This window comes from Aulostomus chinensis, chromosome 9 (genome assembly GCF_037954235.1).
Source record: "Aulostomus chinensis isolate RoL2024-O1b breed Wild chromosome 9, RoL_Achi_v1.0, whole genome shotgun sequence".
Lineage (NCBI taxonomy): Eukaryota > Metazoa > Chordata > Actinopteri > Syngnathiformes > Aulostomidae > Aulostomus > Aulostomus chinensis.
In genome coordinates this window covers 10,889,924-10,912,047 of record NC_141328.1, presented here as the reverse complement: position 1 = coordinate 10,912,047, position 22,124 = coordinate 10,889,924, and the positions used below count along the sequence as shown (strand labels likewise).

Genomic DNA, 22,124 nt, shown 5'->3' with positions numbered 1-22,124 from the left:
AACGACAACTCCTTTTTGCTTGAACAGGAACAAACATGGAGGAAGACAGCCACACACTTACTTCTTAGATAAAGAAATGGTTTTGTCAAAATGTTGATAACTTTATAAACCATTCTTCATTGTGGCTATGAGTGTGCTTACTCCTTTGTCAAGAAACAGTCATGATAGAGGCACAGGAAGGCTGATTAAAGACAAACGCAATTTGACGTAAAGCTAACACAACAAACGTAAGCAAGTCAAAATATGGCAAAGCCTCAAGGGAATGCCGGGCAATTTGTGGCTAAAGTGACCAAAATTTAATGGTGATCATTATAGGCCTAACTGTAGTCTGGGGGCCCAGAATGTCTGCAACACATTTAATGATGATCAATTCAACAGTGCTAAAATAAAATGTTCTGGATTTTAATGGCATTTCGTTTGCACTTCGTAACAGGGGTAAAATCTTTCATTTGACTAATCAAGGTGGCTTGTGTATTCCACAGGGCAACTGCACACCAGCCTGCTGGACACATATCCGGGTTTTATTAATCTGTATTCTGTCGACAGATTTGTGAGATCATGTTAAATAAAAGAATGTTATTTTGGAATTGACCATATTCCAGAAAGACTTACTGTAGGCTGGTTTATGCACTAGATGCTTGCACACACATGTACCAATGCTCACCTTACACTGACACTTACTCTCAGAATACAATTTGACTGCCTCTATATGTTTTGTAAACCTCACCATTTCTTCTGTCTCAAACAGGCCTGGACTTAATTTGCTGTAAGATGTCACGCAGGACTACAATTCCCAGCATGCTGAGCTGTGTGTAAAAGTGGGCACAACCTGTGCATCACGCTGCTCTGCTTCTTCTCTGCTCCATACTACTCTCATTGCAACCTGGTGCAAATTGGCGTAGTGCTTAAGCCAGCAGGATGAGAGGCTGCAATGCTCAGCACAAGACTTAAGTCACGCCTTCAGTGCTTTAGCGCTTTATTAGAAAGAGACTACCCCTTACTTTTTTACTTCATAATTGTAAACCAAGAAATCTTTTGAAGATAATTTTTTATGTCTGACCTCTGCCTGAATCCACTACATTTTTTGGTACCGAAACCCTGGCAAGAGGGAAAAAGGCGAGACGAATTGAAGATTCCCTACCTGAGAGAGATGTGGATTGCTTGTGTGATCACAGGTGTGGATAGGTGAGACCCAAAGACAACAATGGAGAAGCTTTCAAGATTGAAGAAAGTGCAAGGCATGATCAGAAAAACATTGACAAAATTAGTTAATAGAATTGCTGAAGAATTACGGAAAGACAAACCAAACCCAATGACTCTGGGAAAATAGAATGAGCTATTAAGTCACAGAGAAAATTCACTGTTGGAACTGACTCAAGAAATCGAGAGAATTACACTAATGGAGGAATTGGACAAGGAGGTGAATGGAGACATGCAATATGTGGATAAAATAAAAATGACTTATCTGTGCACAGGAAAGTTCTTAGAAAAAAATTAAGGAAGACGAAGAAAGCGAGACATTCTCTCATACAACAAATCAGACGTGCAGAATTCCCATGATGAAGTTGACAAAAATTTCAATTGCAATCTTCAGTGGGGATATAAGTAAAAAGCAAAACTTTTGGAGTCAGTTTACAAGTGCAATACACTATAATGAGCATTTAAGAAAAGTTTAATTATCTGAAATAGTTTCTTTCTGACAACACTGCGAAGGTAGTGGCAGGCCTATCACTGACTGAAGACAATGATAATAATGCAATCAAAATACTAATTAACAGACACTGCTGCGCTGTGCAACTTATCCAATGAATGCAAAGTACAATTGTGTAGCCTAGATGCAATGGGAGCACTGTTGGATGCCCACGGTTGTTTACTCTGCCCTATTCTGATGGAAATGATCCCTGAAGAAATCTCACTGGAATTCTTAGGCAGTTGGAAGAAGAAGAAGTCTTGAGTGTAAAGGACTTAATGGAATTCCTGCAAAAAGAAGTAGTCAGTTGGGAAAGAACTGCCCATGTATCCCAGTTACAAATAGGCTCTGTGTTAGAAAAAGATTTCTTAAGAGACCTTGATAAAAGAATGTTTGAGTGAAGAAAAAGCCATGTGTCCGCTTGAGAAGAGTCTCACTGTTTATTCTGCAATGAAAGCACACACAAGTCAAGAGAATGCAACATTTACAGTATAGAAGGAAGGAGAGATAAGCTGTGCAAACTAGGCCAGTGTTTTGTATGCTTGGAAGCCAGACATATTGCACCCAACTGTAGAGCGCAAGGCATTCAATGCAAAGGCTGCGGCAGAAGACATTACAAAACGCTATGCTCCCAACCTGCCTGAAGCAGTGGAAATGTAACTTCCCAAACACCACAAGTAGGCCTATCAGATACATTAGTGTCCGTCTCCCCTGTGCAGTCTAATCTTAATGGCACAACAGTATTGCAGAGCCTGGATTGAAACTCAGATGCAAGACCAGCTTGTGAGATGTTTACTGGATGGAGGAAGTCAACAAAGTTTCATACAAGAAAACCTATCTAGATCACTCAGTCTGCCAGTTATTGGTGAAGAAACTCCTAATCTGCACACATTTGCATCAGTGACTTGAAACTGATAAAATGCAGAAAGGTACAAGTAAGTAAGAAATATTAAAACTGAGCAGAATGTAGTTGTAGAGTGACAAGAAACCCCACATGTATGCACTTCCAAATTGCAAATTGCAGAGCAGAACATCAGAAAGACATTGGAAACCAAAGGACGTCAAGTGGCAGACATGTCAATTCGAGGCATGGAGACCGAGGAGCTTGGAATTCTTATAGGAGGAGATTATGACTGGAAAATCGTGACTGGACAAATGGAGTGCATAAGTGACTCGCTCGTAGCAATAGAAAGCAAGTTCTGATGGCTGCTACAAGGGACAGCAACAATGCTGAAAGTCACAGTCACATAGAAAGTACTGTATGTCAGTGTAGCCAAAGACGTTTCACGTTCCAATCTGCTGTTCTGATTTTGGGCAATGGGGTCCATCGGAATATACAGAGAAAAAGAATCATATGTCATGGAAAATTATTCAAGTCTAAAGTCAAGCCAAGCCAGCAGCGCAAATCTCCGTTTCCCAAAGAAAGTATCACAGAGGCTCATCCATTTCAGGTAACGGGTATTGATTTTGCTGGTCCATTAGTTATCAAACCTAATCACAAGAAGACATATATAGCCTTATTTACCTGTGCTGTAACAAGAGTTGTGCATTTTGAATTAGTTTTACACTTGACCAGAGAATCTTTCCTAATGGCATTTAAGCAATTTATGGCTAGAACAGGATTATGAAACACCATTTATTCAGATAATGCCAAGACTTTCAAATGAGCTGACAAAGATCTCAAATTGTTATGGCAAGTAATAAAAAGCAAGGATTTACAAGTTATGTTCGCAGCTTGGTGAGGAGGACTTTGGGAACGATTGGTGCGATCTGTGAAGACCTGTATTTGCAAAATACTGGGTAGAGCATGCTTGACGTTTGAAGAACTGCAAAAAATTATTGTTGAAGTGGAAGCAGTAATTAATTCACGTCCATTGACCTATCTGTACCAAGAAAGTGAAGAATTCTCACCTCTAACCCCTGCTCACTTTTTAGTAGGCAAAAGACTTACCACCTTACCCTCACAGCCAAGTCCAACAGATGTCCAAGAAGCGAACATGGAAACCTTGACCAAACAGTGGACATATCAACAGCAGATCATTGAATCATTTTGGAAACACTGGAGAAATGGACATCTTCTACAACTAAGGTCAGCACATACGGTGAAGAACGTTAATCCATCCAAATTTAAAGTTGGAGATATTGTGTTAATTCAAGAAAATAAAGTACCAAGACACATGGAAATTGGGAAGAACTGAAGAGGTGTTTATTGGAGGAAATGGTCACGTAAGATCTTGCCAAGTAACAACATCAAATAAGGTTTTAAAAGATCCATACAGTTGTTACACAACTTGAAACTGTAATTGATGAACATTGCTCTCTGACCTAGTTCATCGGGCTAGAGTGTGTTGTGTCTTTTGACCATTTCCTCTGTCTCAAACAAGCTTGGACTTAATTGCATGTCAGATGTCACGCAGGACTCCAATTCCCAGCATGCTGAGCTGCATATAAAAACTACTACAACTTGCGCATTGCGCTGCTCTGCTTCTTCTCTGCTCCATACTATTCTCATTCCAACCTGGTGCAAATAGGCGTAGTGCTTAAGCCAGCAGGATGAGACTGCAATGCTCAGCACAAGACTTAAGTCACGCATTCAGCGCTTTATTAGAAAGGGACTACCCCTTACTTTTTTCTCCCTAATTGTAAACCAATAAAAATTTTGAAGAGAATTTTCCATGTCTGACCACTGAATCCACTACATACTGTAGCTGTGGCACAGCCATACATGCTAACCTTTCAGTACATGTGTGGAGCTAAGAGTCATTTTAGGTTGTACCAGATCAAACTTCCTGAGCTTTTTGAAACAGATGCTCATTTGAGCGACTTATTATCGGTTAGAGGACTATCGCGGACATCCATAAACAAAAGCTGATGGGGTTGGCTGGAGATGATGTCATATCAGCGGAAGATATAAGGTCAAGTGATCATGGATTCAAGTTTGATGATGCACCCTGAATATTATCACAGAGTATATCTTTGCAACCAGCAGGCTAACTCCATTATGTTCAGGCACTGAAGGGCATGGCCAGAATAGTGGTGCTTTATTGCATTAAGACCTAATGGTCGGAGAGATCATTATATACAGCTTTGTGGGTTGATAACAAAGTATGTGCTCTGTGTTCTGGGTGAGGGCGGTGAGCATCTGAACTCCTCATTTCCAGAATCCCAAGCAGCAACATTCCAGGATGAACAGAGTCCCTCTGTTCTAAATTAGCCCTGGAAAGTCAGAGCAGCAAATTAGCACAGTACAGACTATAGAGCCAGTGCCCCGCCATTGAGTCACTTGACCACTTCATAAGCAGATGATGAATCAAACACTCCTCACATGCAATCAATCAATCAATCAATCAATCTTCTCACAACGCCGTTGGCTGCCTTCCTCTTGTTCTTCATTTTGACTATAGCCATGACTGGCATTTTGTAATGTCATTTCTGTTCATGTGAATATGATTCAATTTGATTCCATTAACATTGCTTACCTGTTGTTTAGTATTAATAATACTTTTTTCTCCCCTTTGTTAAGCTGAAATCATAAATAGCCTAAAACAAGCCAAAACCTTGGCTGCATCTGCTGCATCTGCAATGGTTGTCTCACCATCAAGTCAATCTACCAAAACCATTTTTGGCTGCTAAAAACATTCAAACTGTGAACTCATCCACTGCCCTGTGCCTCTGTCACAAGCATCTTATTCCACCTGTGTTTTCATTGCCTTGACCTGTGATCAGCTGATCTGTTAACCAGTTGATGAATCCATTGATCATTGATCAATGGATTCATATCCAACTTTGGAATGGAATCAACAAATTCAGTTTTGCGCTTATGAATTCTTGTCCATTACTGACTTAACTTGTTTCATATTACTCACATAAATTCATTGTTTTCAATAAATGTTACTGTCATAAGGCAAAGCTTGTTTAAGCAAACATGCCTGCATATTTTCTTTCACCAAACACAAAAAGGTCAAATACATACTGTACACATACATATATGCATTTTTATACAAACCAATATTTCTTGTACAATAATCAAGTTTGATATCAAACCTTGTACTACCACATTTTGAGTACTATAGCCATCCATCCATCCATCCATTTTCTTCCTCTTATCCTGTCAAGGGATGCAGGGGGGCTGTACCCCGCCTCTCGGCTGAAAGCTGAGAAGCAGGGTACAGCCTGGACAGATTGCCAGTCCATCGCAGGGCCAACATATATAGACAGACAACCATTCACACTCACAGTCTACGGTCAGTGTATCCTGGTAGTAGCCTAGTCCCCAATTGTTTCCATGTCTTTGGACAGTGGGAGGAAACTGGAGTACCTGGAGAGAACCCACACAGGTACGGGGAGAACATGCAAACTCTACACAGAAAGATCCCGTGCCCAAGCCGGGACTCAAACCCAGAACCTTCTTGCTGTGAGGTGACAGTGCTAATCACTGCACCACCGTGCCACCAAGTACTATAGCTTGTGTCTCTAAAGTGGTCTCAAGTAGAAACTTATAAACACTGGCTCTACAGGAAAGCAAAAGAGATACTTCACCAACATTAGTGGTGTGTCACTTCATAGTGTGCCTGTCAGTGAATAGAAGAGTGCCACAAGAATCTTGTCATGGATATGCAACATCAACCACACTCGATATAGGAGCAGTGAGTGTTATATTTTAGAATATTGTAAGATGGGAAGTTGCACAGCAGACAGTGAGAAATAATGTTAATGTTAATATAATAATCACAATTTCTCAACTTTACATTGTTATTGTTAGACCTACACATGATTGCCAAAAAATTTACAAATAATTTCCAGTGTAGAGCTACATAATGTATTCAACTGGAGTTATTCAATAAAGCGAACAAGACTGTAGTCATGTTCTAGGAAGAATACATCGAAGATGTTACAGATACAAGCATCTGGCATGCATCCTTTGACAGCCATATATATATATATATATATATATATATATATATATATATATATATATATATATACACATACCGGTATATATATATGATGAAAAGGAAGTTTTATGACCTACTTGTCTGGCGCACCGGACACCTGTTCTGAGGCAAGTATGTCCCTCACACACTCTACAAAGAGACGGCTCTGGGCAAGCTTATACGAAATGAAGAAGGAATGAGGACGTGCCTGGTTTCCATGGTTAACGAAGGAAACAGGGTCCCCTCTGCATACAGTACATACAGGGGATCGGGGTACTAGGTGTTTGTTTGATAAACACACAAGATGTCCCCTGGGTGGGACATATAGACCAGTGAGGGGAGCAAGTTTGTCAACTTGAGTACATGTGCATGATCAAGGTATGAAGACACATACACACACACACACACACACACACACACACACACACACACACACACATACACACACACACACGTCTATGTGTACCAAAACAAACCCACATACAGCTGTTGGGATGAAAGGAGCCAAAAATTCACACACACACAAACACACACACACACACACACACACACACACACACACACTGAAGGTCCAGTTGAAATTGAAAAGAGGACAGCCTTTGATCTGGTGAGAAGTTCCAGAAGATGACTTGCAGCGATCTTTCATGAACAAACTAAAACCGACTGGCATGTTTGTGCAGATGGAATGACACAATGAGAGCATCAGTTCCCAAGTCACTGAGGAAGGGGTAGAAGATGAAGAAAACATAAACAGTATATAAAGGGAAAGAAAAAGTCCTCCTCAGCAGTGGACAGTGATCCAGAGTTCTCTCTTTCAAACTCAAGTAATGTTTTCCAGGAACAACCATCCATCCATTCATCCATCCATCCATTTTCTGTACTGCTTATCCATGGGGGGGGCTGAAGCTTATCCCAGCTGCCATTGGCCAGGAGGCAGGGTACACCCCTTGACAGGGCACCAGCCCATCGCAGGGGCATCAGGAGCAATTAGGAGCTCGGTATCTTGCCTTCGACATGGCCACAGGGGGAAGTGAGGATTCAATCAGTGACCCTTTGCTTGCTAGATGGCCACTCTACCTCTGAGCCGTGCCACCCCAGGAACAAAAAAACCCACACATAAACACAACAACAAAAAAAGGACAAACCTCTACAAAATGGTCTGTATGCTGAATAGAATGTTGAAATAACAATGTAATATTTGGCAGAAATATGATATTGTGTAGAGGCCTATTGATTAAATGAACCCAGTTCATTTTTAATGAAATATTGAAATAGGGACTCAATGAGAGAATGCATGTTTGGATTAGCCACAGCTGCAGTTAACACCACAATTCATAATGTTCAGCTGTCCATGGAGAAGACTATACATACAACCAGAAAATCTTTGACAAATTAAGCATTAAAACTTTTCTCACACTATCAGAAAATATCTCTTGTCAGGAGTCAAATCATCACATGAGCTGTTGACAGAAAACCCTACTAATTTTATATTTCTTAACTGTAAAGCACAAACATTTAAGCACTTGACTGGAGAATGGAAAGGATCTTTCTTTGGAGCTGCACTTACACAATCTGAGATGATAAAGAAAAACCAAGAGACAGCAGGGGGAATGCTTTCACAGTGAAACGGGAGAGGCTTGAATTTAAAGAGCAGTGTATCTTCTCTCAGTGTTTGTCTCAGTTCTGTCACACATAATGGGAAAGGTCAGGCTCTAGTGCAGAGGGGACTGTCCTCTCCTATCAACTATTGGCTTCATCTGGTGGTGAAGCATAACCACCTCAGAGTCTGTCTACACAGCTTACATGCAGATCATCCTCTATGGGAGAATCAGCATAATTGCGTGTTAATCCAATTGCTAATGAACAGCAGCAACCTGAAGATTCATTATAGCAGTCTATCCTTAGCCATCATTTTTTGTGATTGTCAGGCTGGAGGAGTATTTAGTTAGTTCAGGCTTAGTGATTACTGTTAAGCGTATCCTTGAAAGAAAAAGGCCACTCTGCAACAAACATTCATCGATCAAGGATTTGACTGAGTTGCTCTCACAAAGGAACCTGTCTCCTCATTAGGTAAACCTGAGTTTCTCCCTTCTTCTCATTACTGCCTGCCAGGGTAAAATAACACAAACATACAGATAATGAATCTTAAAGGGTTTTGTTTCTGAGCTGTCAATTGTTACCTCCCAGGGAGTTACTCATTCCAGAAACACAGTGAAGCCATCTGAGCCTATATTACCCTGGCCCTGTTTAGCACTGGGATGGTGTGGCCCAAGCCAAAACAATGCACTTACATATGGAGTCTTACAATGGCCATAGAGAAAAAAAAACATTATATTTGGCGGTCCATCCATCCATTTTCCGGGGGGGGGGGGGGGGGTTGGGGGTGGAACCTATCCCAGCTGACTTTGGGCGAGAGGTGGGTTACTCCCTGGACAGGTTACCAGACCATTGCAAGGTCATCAGGAGTAATTAGGGGTAATTATGTCCTGGTGGCTCCTGTCCTTTTCTGGTTTGTCAGGAGATGGTTTGACAGGGGGGAATAATATGATGCTTCGAAGGCCCCTCTGGTGAAATTGGTGTCAGGTGAAAAGATGTGGACAGTGACTCAACACGTGATGGGGAAGCATGTGGTAAGCCAGAGTGTTCCCCAAAGTGGTACAGGGGATTGTACAAAAACAGGACAGATTGGTGAAGTAAATTACATTTGTTGTAATTGTCAATGTACATTTGAGGTGAAAATATGGGGAAAAAGGTAAAGAAAATAATTTTTAAAAGAATATTATTTGACCAAGTATATGTGGGCACTCTGGGGCTATTCAGCTTTCCAAATCTCTGTTACAAATTAATCTGCAAAATGTGACACAGCTCCAAATTATGGCTTTTACAGATATCTTAAATCAGGGAACTCTTAAACTTGATGGTATACTGCAGTTTGACTTCTCCAGAATGTTTACCCTAGTGGATTCAAAACAGAAATTTTCTGGTCAGTTACTTTGCCTTGACTTACAATAGCATGCTTCTCATTATTAGAGAGCTTCTATTAACACCATATATCACTCTGAATGGTTTTTGGCATGGTGGAGAATGCACTTTGGCAGGGTATTAACTTCAGCTTTTATCCCATCCCTCTCACTGGATGAAGGTCACTCTCTGTATCTGCTAAATGACTTTCTTCCCTCTCTTTCATCCCCGCTTCCCTCCCATCCTCCACCCTGGATCATGAGTCAGAGAATCTGACACCTCAGAGAGGGGATGAGGAGAGTGGAAAGGGGAGTAGAGGAGAAGGAGGATAACTGGAGAGAGAAAGAGAGAGAGAGGAGAAAAATTGAGAGAGGAAGAAATAATAGTTGGAAGGAAGAGAGAGGAGTGGATCAATATCCTAGAGAAACAAATAACCTGAAAAGATATGTGATGGTCCTTCTTCCTCCAGGAACAATATATAAAAATGGCAATTAAATGTATCCATGTTCAGATGGTGCAGAAGTCCTTGTTTCCATTTGATCATGAATCTCTATGGGTTTCATCCGGAATAATTGCAAACTCAAACCTTTTACGGCATCTCGACAGCACTCGTTACCCCTGTTGATAGCGCGTCATTGGTACACAACAACGCCGTGGTCACTGATATTACATAAGCTCAACGACAAACTGAGCATGAACCCAAAAATAGTGCAGTCCCTGTTAAATATTTCAGGCACTTGGCAGCTGAAGGGGGTGATAAAAAGCTTCTCTCCTTCTTTGTCGCACACACAAAGACATACACATGTATGCAGATGGCCAATTTAAAAAAAACACCCCAATTAGTGCACTGAAAGAGAAAAATGGATTGTTGTCACAAAGGCTCATTTGCTTTATACAGTCAATTGTTTTTCTTGTATGTACCTGTCCTTATTTCTTGAGTCACTTTCTGTGCAGTGCATGAATGTCCTTCTTTGAGGCTACCCTCTGAACTAAATAAATCACACTCGTGAGACTCAGCTAGACACAACAGGAGAGTCATGGGGCCTGCTGGGTCAATTGCAGGATCCCAACACAGTACTATCTTTTCATCGCAGGGACAGCCCGTGGCTCTATTAGCCACTGAGTCAGTCTTAAGAACATAAGTGAGGGTCACATTCTGTATCCAAAGAAAGACTCCCTTCATAGGAGAACAGGAAAGTCCATGACAAAAAAATCTACAGTGTTTGTTTGCACAGATGCTGGAAGATCACTTACCAGTAGAATTTCATGTGACTGTAAGCATTTTTGTTGCTTGCTTTAGCTGCTTGCCTTAGTTGCTTGTTTCATGAATATCTGTGGTGATCTGAAACATTTCAAAGTCTAATTCAACTGAGAAGGCTGGAAAGGAGAGCTGTCTGTAGTTATTAACAGCAACAAGTGCAGGTTAATTGCTCAAAAGTGTGTTAATTGCTACAAGGACTTTATCTCAAATATTGGAGAGGAAATTAATTTGTATCACAGCAATTTTCCAGTGGTGACAACATTCATGACGAAGTGGATGAACCTCATAAAGATGATATATTTCATCTTTTTAAGGAACACACCAGTTTTGGGAGGAAATACATTTATTTTTCATCTGCGTCAGAATCTGACTAGAAAATAAATACCCCTTTCTCTATGCATTAGGAAGCTGAGACCCATAGATACTGGCTGACAGATTGTTAGCTGAGTGTACTGAATCAAAGGATATGGGCAGGTTAGCATACATCTGTCATCAAATACACTTTTCTCCAAACAGTCTTTTAACATAACTAGGGTTATGCTTAACATTTGTTATGAAATATTTGTTGCTGCATCTCTAAAGCCCCATTATAACTTAAGTCAACAAAGCAAAACATTTGCTGATGACTAGAAGGCTGACTGCAATTAGCAAATCATGACCACCATTTTAAAGAGAGGACGGGGATGATAAATCCTGGATAAACAAATATCTTGAATCTATTTGAACCAGAGAACACAGTGGAGGACCTAAAGGTTTTGGAAGCTAAGCAGGCCAGATGGAGGTACTGTATGCTAATCAGCCCACCCACTACAAATCAATGTGCTAAGATAACAAGCACTCATCTGGCCTCTGGGTCTAAGTCTATTTACCAAAAAGTTGGAGAATTCCTTTAAATCTTGAAAGTGCACCCAACAAACATTAACAATGCAGGACTAATTTGATATTGATTTATACATTAAAGTTTGCATTAAAAAGGTATCTGCATACAGAACAATTCTGCTCCAAATGTGTTATTAAAAGACTGTATTATCCAAGACGGCCTTACTTGTATTTTCCTCATCACATTTAAGGTGATTAAATATCCACGATTTCTCTCTTCAGGACTATTTGATAGCGCTGAGCTGCTGCACTGGGCAACATTTACTTGATGAGTATCAACTAAAACTAAAGGAAGAGGCCTGTCCACCTCCTTGGTCTGCAAGAGCAGTGTTTTACTAGATGTGCGGGATTATTGGCAGTTCCCAGACATTGGAGCAGCACGTGTCAGGTCTGGCTTCTGTTATTTATGAAGCCTCTCAGCATTAGCCCTCACTCTGCAGCACAGATGCAGGCGGGGTCTCATTATTGAAGCTGTGTGTCCACTTCCTATTAGATCTCAGACTCTCAAAGTGCATTAAGGAATTGCATTTGGACAGAGAGTCAACATTACATGAGGGTCTGGCTTTGTGCCCCTGGAGTACCTCTTGAAAATATGTACCTTTAACATCAGCTCATTTGTGGGTGCTGCTTCCTTTTCTCTTTTCAGACATAAATGATGTGTATTTGCACTCAAGCAGCGCGTGCCTCACTAAACACAGAAAACACTTCTAATCCTTATTGATTTCTGTGTGGAAAGATAAATATGTATGTGTTCTTCAGTAAAAATGCAATATAAAACAAATGAATTATCCCATACAATTATTTCAGTCCCACCCTAAGTGATGTGCAATTCTCCAATTCTGTCCTATTTTTCTCCACTGTTGTTGGAGCAGATATACACTGGAGGGGCATATGCAAGATTCATGTGCATCTCCAGGCAGCTGGGATTGTGGTTTTCTGAATAATTAATAATTTACCATGTCAGTTTCTGAATCAGCTGGTCCACCTCCAGATGCTGTTTTATTGATTCTGTTTTACAGAGGAGTCTAAAAGTGGTCCATCTCTGGGCCTCTTGAGCTAAAATGGCCCATGTAGGAGCAGATGTCCTAGGCTACATTTTAGGTTAAATGATGTTTAGTGTTACTGGAAAAAAGTTTAGAAGACAAGAGATGTAAATAACTTTTTGATGTAAGCAACCATTTTTATATTAGGGTTTAAAAATTAGTGGAATTTCAATCAAAAATAAAATGGGTATCAAAATACTATTCTAGGCGGCACAGTGGTGCAGTGGTCAGCACTGTCGCCTCACAGCAAGAAGGTTCTGGGTTTGAGCCCCGGCTCGGGCACAGGATCTTTCTGTGTGGTGTTTGCATGTTCTCCCTGTGCCTTTGTGGGTTCTCTCAGAGTACTTCAGATTAATCCCACAGTCACAATGCAAATGTGGACTACGCTAATTGGTACTCTAAATTGACCGTAGGCGTGGCTGTGAGTTTGAACGTGTGTCTGTATGTGTTGGCCCTGCGATGGACTGGCAACCTGTCTGGGGTGAACCCAGCCCCCCGCAACACTTAACAAGATAAGCAGTAGAAAATTGATGGATGGATGTTTGTTTGGTACAGATCTCCACAAAAAATTCCACCATTATCATTTCAAGATGTTGTTTCATTAAAATGTGAATAACGATTGAATAACCATTCAAAATAACAGCAGGATGTATTTTTTTATTCCCTAAATTGTTCAGCACTATAGTGAAGTTAAGTATATTTTGATAAGTCTATGACATGTTATATGTAATGTAATAATTTTAAATTCAAATATATGAATTCTCCAAGGTTTGCGATTAAAATCAGCATATCGCCCAGCCATGCAATGAATATCTTCGAGATTCACCCACAAATAATATTCGGGCCAAAAAAATACCAAATGTTTGTTAAAATTGAAAGCAAAATTCTTTCCAGCTACATTTCAGAAACATATTAAGACCAAGTTGTATTAAATTCAGTAATAAAGTGGGTTAATTAAGATGTTGACATGCTCATTTGGGCCTTCTATTCTTAAAAGAAAATTCCTTAAAAATACAGCATAATATTGTAAAACGATGGAAAGGTGGCAAACAAACTTAATACAAAGAATTTATGCCCATGAGGACAAATGAACACACGTTGCTTTTTTTTATCAGAAACAAAACTGCTCTCATGTAAGGATCCTTAAATTCAGTAGAATTAAAACCATGAAAACATGTGCAAATCTGCTGTGAGTTTTGATTTGCGTCAGCTTCAAAAGACAGTTTGTTTTTTTCTTTCCAGAGTAAGACTAATGCAATTAGGCTTCTGGGTGAATAATGGTGCTGTCACAAATACTCGCTGCCTCAGCACCAAGCGGGCTCTCACAGTACCGGACTTGTTGACAAAGATCTTTGTGTTCAGGACTGGCTTGGGCAACGGAGTCCGCTTTCATTATCATAAAACTGTTCACACACACAAGACACCAATTGTCCCCATACTGTCTCTGCTGATGTAGAGACTTAGTGTCTTATGGCTTCATAAATTCATCTCCATGCAAGGTTCAAGCACTGCATCTTAGTGCACTCAGCGCGTCTGAGTAAAAACATAGTATTCAATGTATATTAATCCTTTAAAATCATAATTTTGGCTTCAATTCAGTATTGCAGAATTTGTAGGCTATATCTGTTTGATGCCATCAGCTTTATCAATATCGTATCACCTATTACAAAAACAAGAGAATTTAGTACATGCTGTTCACAAACCTCTCGTAATCTTAAGTCACTTACCTGTTTTCATGTAAATGCTGAAAAGCTGCCGCTCCCTTTAAAGTATCCCCATGGACATGTGTTACTAGGGATTTGTATCCATATAGAGTCCAATGACATGGACGTGCAGTGCGGACTGTCCTCCGGTGTGTCAGCAGACGAGAGCGCAGGGCGCCTGTGCGCTGAGGAGAAAAGAGGCGCACGCAGGGGGAAGAGAAGCAGGCGACGTCCACCTCACCCTGAGCAACTGAAGCAGTCCGCAGCGGAGGGGAGCTCTCTTAGCTGCCCTCAAGTCTCTAGAACGCAGCCTATCCCCACCACGGTCGATGTGCTGTGATCACTCTGTCCTCAAAGGACCTCTGCCGGGAGCATAGCAAATTAATTCTCTCATTCGGGGTCGTCAGCCTCCGCGCTCTGGTAAATTTTGCGATGACATTTATCACATTTTCTGAATACATCAGACGAATCAAGTCTTCATAGCGTATAGCGAATGTCAAGGGATCTGGGAGAAGTTTCTGAGAAGAATAATACTCTTTGAATACCAAATATGGGAGAACAACTCTCATCTTTGATATTTTATCACACGACTTTCTGTTGAAATCTGGATTTGAAGATATTTTCTATAAAATTTCTTGTTAAACTAAGGCTAATGAAAATTTTTAGATACAGCATAATATTTTAATTAAGTGTTCTGATCAAAGTGAGCGCTAAAGTGCCGCTCGTGTCTTATGAAGTTTCTGATGAGAATGGAATCAATGAAACATCGCCATCTAGTGTGATGATATAGAGCTTGCAATGATTCTATCAAAACAACCGTCCATCCTTTCATCCATTTTCCACCGCTTATCCTGTTGGGGGTCGCGGGAGGCTACAGCCTATCCTTGCTGCCTTCGGGTGAGAGGCGGGGTTCACTCTGGACAGGTCACTAGTTCATCATAGGGCCTTATAGACAAACCACCATTCACTCTCACGGCCAGATACGGTTAGAGTATCCGATTAACCTAGTCCCCTTTTGCATGTCTATGGACTGTGGGAGGAAGCCAGAGTACCCAGAACGAACCCAGGCAGGCAGGGGAGAACATGCAAACACCACACAGAAAATTTCCTTGCTTGAGCTCGAACCCAGAACCTTCTTGCTTTGAGGAAACAGTGCTAACCACTGCACCACCTTTGGAGTATCCGAAGAGAATTCTGGCAGGCACAGAGAGAACATGCAAACTCCAGACCCCGTGCTCGAGGCGGGCCTCGAACCGCAACTGGCGACAGTGCTAACCACTGCACCACCATACTGCCCAAACAAAATAACATGAATCGAAAAAAAAGGAGGCCATACTTTATGTATTATAATATTCAGCCATTATTCATCTATTTTGTCTATCTGCACACACTCCAAAGTCTCATAAAGTTGTTTTTCATCCTTGTTATATCTATAAGTCAAGATATATTTAGCTAACCGTGATTTTTTCCCTTTTGAAACATGAATTCAGGGACATCTGAAGTGCTCCTATTGCTGTGTGAAATAAGAAATACCATATAATACCGCAGTTTTTGTTTCGTTTGTTTTTAGCATGATATCACCATCTATTTCGAAAACTATCTCAGTTTTTTTTTAATGCGCTGGAGCATGGTTGGCAAATTTATGTTCCTGAACAAACATCTTCTCTTATCACTGCTTTTCTTTTTGTAACCATTTTTTCTTGACCAATTCGTCACTGTTGAAATGAGAAAAAAAATGTACTCTATACTTTACCTCTACGAGGGAAATGTGCTTTTTACTTTTCTTACATCTACTGTATCTGACAGCCTTAGTCAATAGTAAAGCAGTTTTGCAAATTAAGGGTAAATGCCTACACAACACAAACATTTGAGAAGTGTGATGTTTTGCTGTAAAAATAAGTATGCAAAATTTTAATTAGTTGCACTGCAGAAAAGATTAGTAGATCAATTAGTTGGTAAGTTTGTTTTTAAAATTTAAATCATTTCAACGCAATTACTTTATAATTCCAGCTTCACAAATATTAAGATTTTTGTTTTCCTTTAATTCAATTATTCCAAGCTAATATTTTTATTTACTGAAATATTATGTAACAAATATTGTAAAATGTCTCACTTTGGGTGGTGGGTAATCTTGGGGGGAAAAAAGTTGGGTTTTTTTGTTTGTTTTTTTTACATTTCACAAACCAAACAATCATTTGATTGAGAACATAACCTCTTATTGGGCCCTTAATGAAAACAACTTATATTTGCAATTCTATAATACTTACAATAGCTCCAAAAAAATTATGTACATGAATCAGGGAACAAATAGATCCTGACAGTTCACCTATTATGTTTTTGTAAGGTTACTCACGAAATATAAGATGAAGGTTGTGAATAAGGAGGCAGATGCGTGTCAGCACATTGTTTATGCCTTGAGTGTTTGCATGTGGTTTCCTAGGCTGAAAAGTGTTATGAATTAGTGCCGTATGACTTTATCCATTGACATTAATCATGTGACTATAACTCTTTCATGCCGATCATAGGACTACCTACCACTATACAGAAGCGGTTTAAAACTAACCAGTTTGTAGTTGCCCTGATGAAGGCTCTCATGGTTGAAAAACATGAAATCGTTTTCTAAAGACTCACCCTCTTGAGTGCCTCAGATATTTTTGAAAAATTCCCAATTTGGATTCAGAAGAACATCAGAGGAACACTTTTCTACACTCAACCAATACTCCATCCCATAGATCAAAGAGATGCAATAATTCACAGTCTGTGGGTGTCTCAATTTATTTTTTTTACAGTGCAACATAACATAGCAGAATACTGTATAGTTTGATCTGTCAACAATCTGGCAGGTAACTTTACGAGAATTTCCATACAGTGACACAGCATGAGTCAAGCACTTACACATATGATAGCTTCAACTTGTGTTGGTCTACCCGGTCCAGTGGAAGAGTGACGTATTAACTTTGAAACAGCAGGAGGTGCTGTGTGATTTCATATCCAACTAGTAGGGATGAGGTAACAAAGAAAAGCAACCAGCACTAGGGCTTTGTCAGACAGGTTGCTGCCACCATCAATCAAGCTGATGTGGCTTAAAAATGTTGAGGTGTACTGTTGGATATGACCCAGCCATTGAATGGAATTGTGTTTTTATCAGTGTATTTGGCACATATAATGGTGGGACATGATGAGTCAATGCTGGACATACTGTGACAGTTCTACCTACGATGTACATGAAAACTTCTTTGAGGGACCCAAAACAGACTTAAGACTAATTAATTGGGGTTAGCATTTACTACTGAGGAAAAAAAAAGCCATATTGCCTATTCCCAAAATGATAATTTTCTGATTACAATTTGTACTTGGCAAGTGATGGTTAGAGTAAGTGAATTTATTTTATGTATAGTACCGAAAGTGAAGTAAACATTTAAACGTTCGTGTGTGCGTGTGTGTGTGTGTGTGTGTGTATACATATGTGTGTGTCTCCCACCCTGAGAGAGTAAGAAAGAAAAGGGTTTTCCTTGCAAATATTAAAACATTAAACAGTTTATTTTTGCTTTTTTAAAAAGTGGATGTGAAGTAAGAAAACACTTAAGGACCTATGCTAGAACTCACCACAATTTAAACATTTTAATCATAAAAAGTGATAAGATAAAGAAGCAAACTAATGAAGATAAACAATAAAACTCACCAATAATTGGAGTTGCTGTTGCATGTATGAAGCACTTGCTAGGGATATGCACCCTGATTCTGATAAGTGTGGTCAAGCATGAATGACTCACTTGAGTTTTTGATATAATATCATTATTTCTAAAATCAAATAGAGTTGGAAATTAAATCAAATCACAAAAGCATTCCTTTCCCTGACACAGAACCCCCACTAGTTTTGGCAAACACAATGCATGTCATCCCTGCTTGTCTGTGAGCATTCAAGCTCAACAAATAAATCTCATACTAAATGGTCCTGAAAAAAATGAGAGATGACACCAGGGCAACAACCATAATCATTCATCCATGGAAGGTCTCTCTTCTTCTCTCCGAAAGTCTCACACACAAACAAACACGACTTTACATTCTCTACATCAAATTTATTTTGCTTTGTCTTGACAAATGGTGATTGAAGACATGTGGGGGAAGGACCAAAAATGATCTCGCTTTTGTCTACACATACTGGAGCGGGTTCACCTTTCATTAAAACTACCTTGGGCATGTTGATCTTCTTGAAAATTTGCTTGTCTTTACTTGCAAGAAGTAATTCTTTGACAGTCCCTTCTATGTGTTGATTTTGCAGAACAAACTTGAACATAAGTTCCTTTAGAGTTTACACAATAAGATGACAAAAGCCACACGTCACAGTCCACTGCACTTACTGTATTGAATAACAAGAGAAACCCACTATTGAGATGCATAGACACACTGAACTTTGGCATGGTTTTACCAATGTGAAAAAGATTTGCATTAAGATGCTGAATGGTGATGTATATTAGACAGCTTATTTCCATATTCCTTTGAAGATGTATGGCTTTCCTTTCAAGCGACTGTATTAATTTGAACAATGGAGGCGAAGTTGGCATTTGTCTGGAATGGAGATGGAATGCTAATAGAAGATTTGATATCAAATAGCTTGCAGAACACATATTATGTTTACTGTGCTATAAAAGTGTTTTTCTGTTTTGTACATATTAAAAAGAAAAATATCTTGAGTCCTGAGAACAGCCAGCTACCATCTGATAACAAATCTCTATTTGTATAAATGTTATATGGACTAATAAAACATTGTATTTAATCCACTGCATCTATTTAAAAAAGCATACAATCCAGAAAATATGAAGAATGTCTAATATTGAACATGGATAAATATCTGTTGGACAAAGAGAGTAAAAAAGGGAGGATCAAATGACAAAAATGGACAAAAGGAAGAGAAAAACAAAGCAGATACATTGGAAAACAGATTTTTGATTGACTGATCTTCTTTCAGCTTCACAATGTAGTTTCATGTGATTCAAGACATTATAAGTTTTTATTTTCATAGATGAATCAAAGCTAGGATCACACTTTAAGAAAAGCATGTAACATCCATTTTGAGATGTCATGTTATCAGCCAGGGAGGGACTGATTCATCAGCCTATTTCCAAATGCCATTCCGTGACACCAGTGGCACATCTATGTAAGTAGTAGTATGTAGTTTCAAGATATATATATATATATATATATATATATATATATATATATATATATATATATATATATGTATAATACTGTATTGAACTGATATGGTACTCTGATGGTATTCAACAAGAGAGCTCTCAACTATTTGAACTATTTGCCTCACCATAGAGCCCCAAAATAGACAAGTGATTTGACATGGACAAAAACGTGAAAAAAGATGACATATATCCAAATATTAATGTAATCTCCTTTAGTCCAAATATCATCTCAGTTCTGATGAGCAGGGATGGTCTATAGGTTTCAGTAAAGTTAAAGGTCAAATCCCAGCAAGCATAGTAAAAGATGGCTTGGACAGTGAATTATGAATGCTCTCACCTTCCATCTACCACATGTCCATGGACAAAGCTTGGTAGCTCAAGGCTGCATGACCACATCTTAAAGCTACATCTGGCTAACAGCACTTTGAAACTCGAGCAAACTAAACTACTTATTAATTAACATGAGGAATTTATTCAGCACAAGGGACCAATGATGATCTTACAATTATAAATGTGCTTTTTTCCCCAGTGTTTTATCTAATATATCATACAATTTATGACTTCTGATATACATTTGATGTGTCCAAAGACAATATCCTTTGTCCATGGCACACTGTGGCGCACCTTTGTGCAAAAAGATCAATACCACATGAGATAATAATAAATCATATCATCTGGGTGAATACTCAAATATAATTGGCTGCTACAAGACTTGTGGCTTCATAATACCATTATTATTACCTTATTTACTCTGTTATTCAAAAATAGTCTCTACAACTGGAAAAAAGTACCTTCATTCAAAATAATATTCCAGTTTTTGTTGAACTATTAGAAAGTACTTTTCACACCTGTTCATGTCTCCATTTTTATAATCAATTAAGTATCAGAATATGTAACTTCAACATCTTGTTAACGTGACCTATGCTGAGACCCTGGGTTGTAGAAGCCATATTTTAGTGTCATCTCAGGTGAGATCATAGCAGATCTAAGGGGAAAGATTCCTCCAGGCTATGTCTAGAATAGGCCAAAAGATTCTCTGTCAATTTGCACAAAAAATGCAAAGTAGGCAACATTATGATATATTTATCATGTTGTGGTGAAAAACAGCCTGTAGGCAGGAACTCAATCAGGTAAGTATGGTGGAAAGTTTGGAACATTCTTGTGTTCTTTGCAAAGAAGTTCAAAAGACAGAGCAGTAACTTAAAGGACCAGTGTGTAGAATTTAAGAGGGATTATTAAATGGTTTGAAAATAGATTAAATCGACAATTTTGTTTATTTTTTTTAATCGTAGAATGACCCTCTCATATCTACTTAGGGATGTGACATCCACAGTAGCCATAAACAGACAAAATAAGTCTGTTTTTGGTGCCATAGTGATTACTTACTCTCCATCTTTTATGTCTTTGGTCATACTTGTTTGCATTTAACTCCATTTTTTATTTGCAACACAGCAATTCATCAACATTGCAGCTTTATGTTCACATTATTTATTTATGATCAGTTGATACCTGAAGTTATACGTCAACCAAGACCAAGATTCTAAAGAAAGATGAGGTGGGCTTGCTCTATTTACTGAGCTGTTGTTTGCATCTTAATTATTAAAATGATTTGTTTTTCAGAGTAACACAATACCAAGAATGTGTGTGTGTGTGTTATTTTCATCTGGAATTCTAAATGTAAAAACGTGAACTAAACACTAAACTTAAGTTAATAACTTCCCAGCCCACGACCTCATCTAAGTTATTGTCTGTAATTTAGAGACAACGTGATCTGCTGAGGCTTAGACACCAGGAATGAAGAATACCCTCAAACAGATTTTGGTTTTGAAAGTGGACAGAACTTTGATACAGTTGATGAGATCTGATCCCAATTCTTTACTTGCAGAAAAAGAAACAATTGTGACATTCTATTGTAACTTTGGTAAATATTGAAATTTGTTGGATTACAGGCTTAATACTGAGAGGGATGCAATGATATCTAATTAGGGAAAATCTAATATTTTATAATGATAAACAAACACAAACACATTCATCAAGAATGCTGGGAGGTTTGGTGTCATCTTTCAGTCTCCTTAATATTTTGTTGTTTTGATTTATTTAACTTTTTGTTGTCCCTTGCAGCATTTCACCATTTTCTCATTCAGTGACATACATGAAAGCTATCTCCAAAATATTCTGCTATTGGCAACTGAACTGATATCAATCTTTTAGGTATGAATCAATCTGGGTATCTATGTTCTTCCATCCATTGTCTTCCACTTATTCCTGTTATCTTTTGTTTATTTCCATCCATCCATTTTCTTCTGCTTGTTCATATTAAGGGTCGCGGGGGGGGGGGGGGGGGGGCTGGAGCCTATCCCAGCATCAATCATGGGTGAGAGGTGGGATTCACCCTGGACAGGTCGCCAGTCCATCGCAGGGCCAACACATAGAGACAGACAACCATTCACACTCA

The 22,124-nt window shown here is 39.1% G+C and overlaps 1 protein-coding gene across 7 annotated transcripts in view; it reads right to left on the bottom strand.

Annotated features, from left to right (window-relative positions):
- Positions 1 to 14,839, bottom strand: part of LOC147255788 (poly(rC)-binding protein 4-like) — a 51,007-nt gene extending 36,168 nt beyond the window's left edge. The window contains exons 1-3 of one of the 7 annotated variants that reach the window (XM_086213743.1): positions 2,068 to 6,064; positions 1,917 to 1,977; positions 1,142 to 1,213 (exon numbers count right to left, since the gene is read on the bottom strand). The gene's annotated coding sequence lies outside the window, so the exon portion shown is untranslated. Of the gene's footprint in view, positions 1 to 1,141; positions 6,068 to 14,495 lie in introns of those variants that run through there. The other 6 variants (XM_086213741.1, XM_086213744.1, XM_086213742.1 and 3 more) reach the window with 6 other exon arrangements.
- Between the last annotated feature and the right edge of the window lie 7,285 nt (positions 14,840 to 22,124).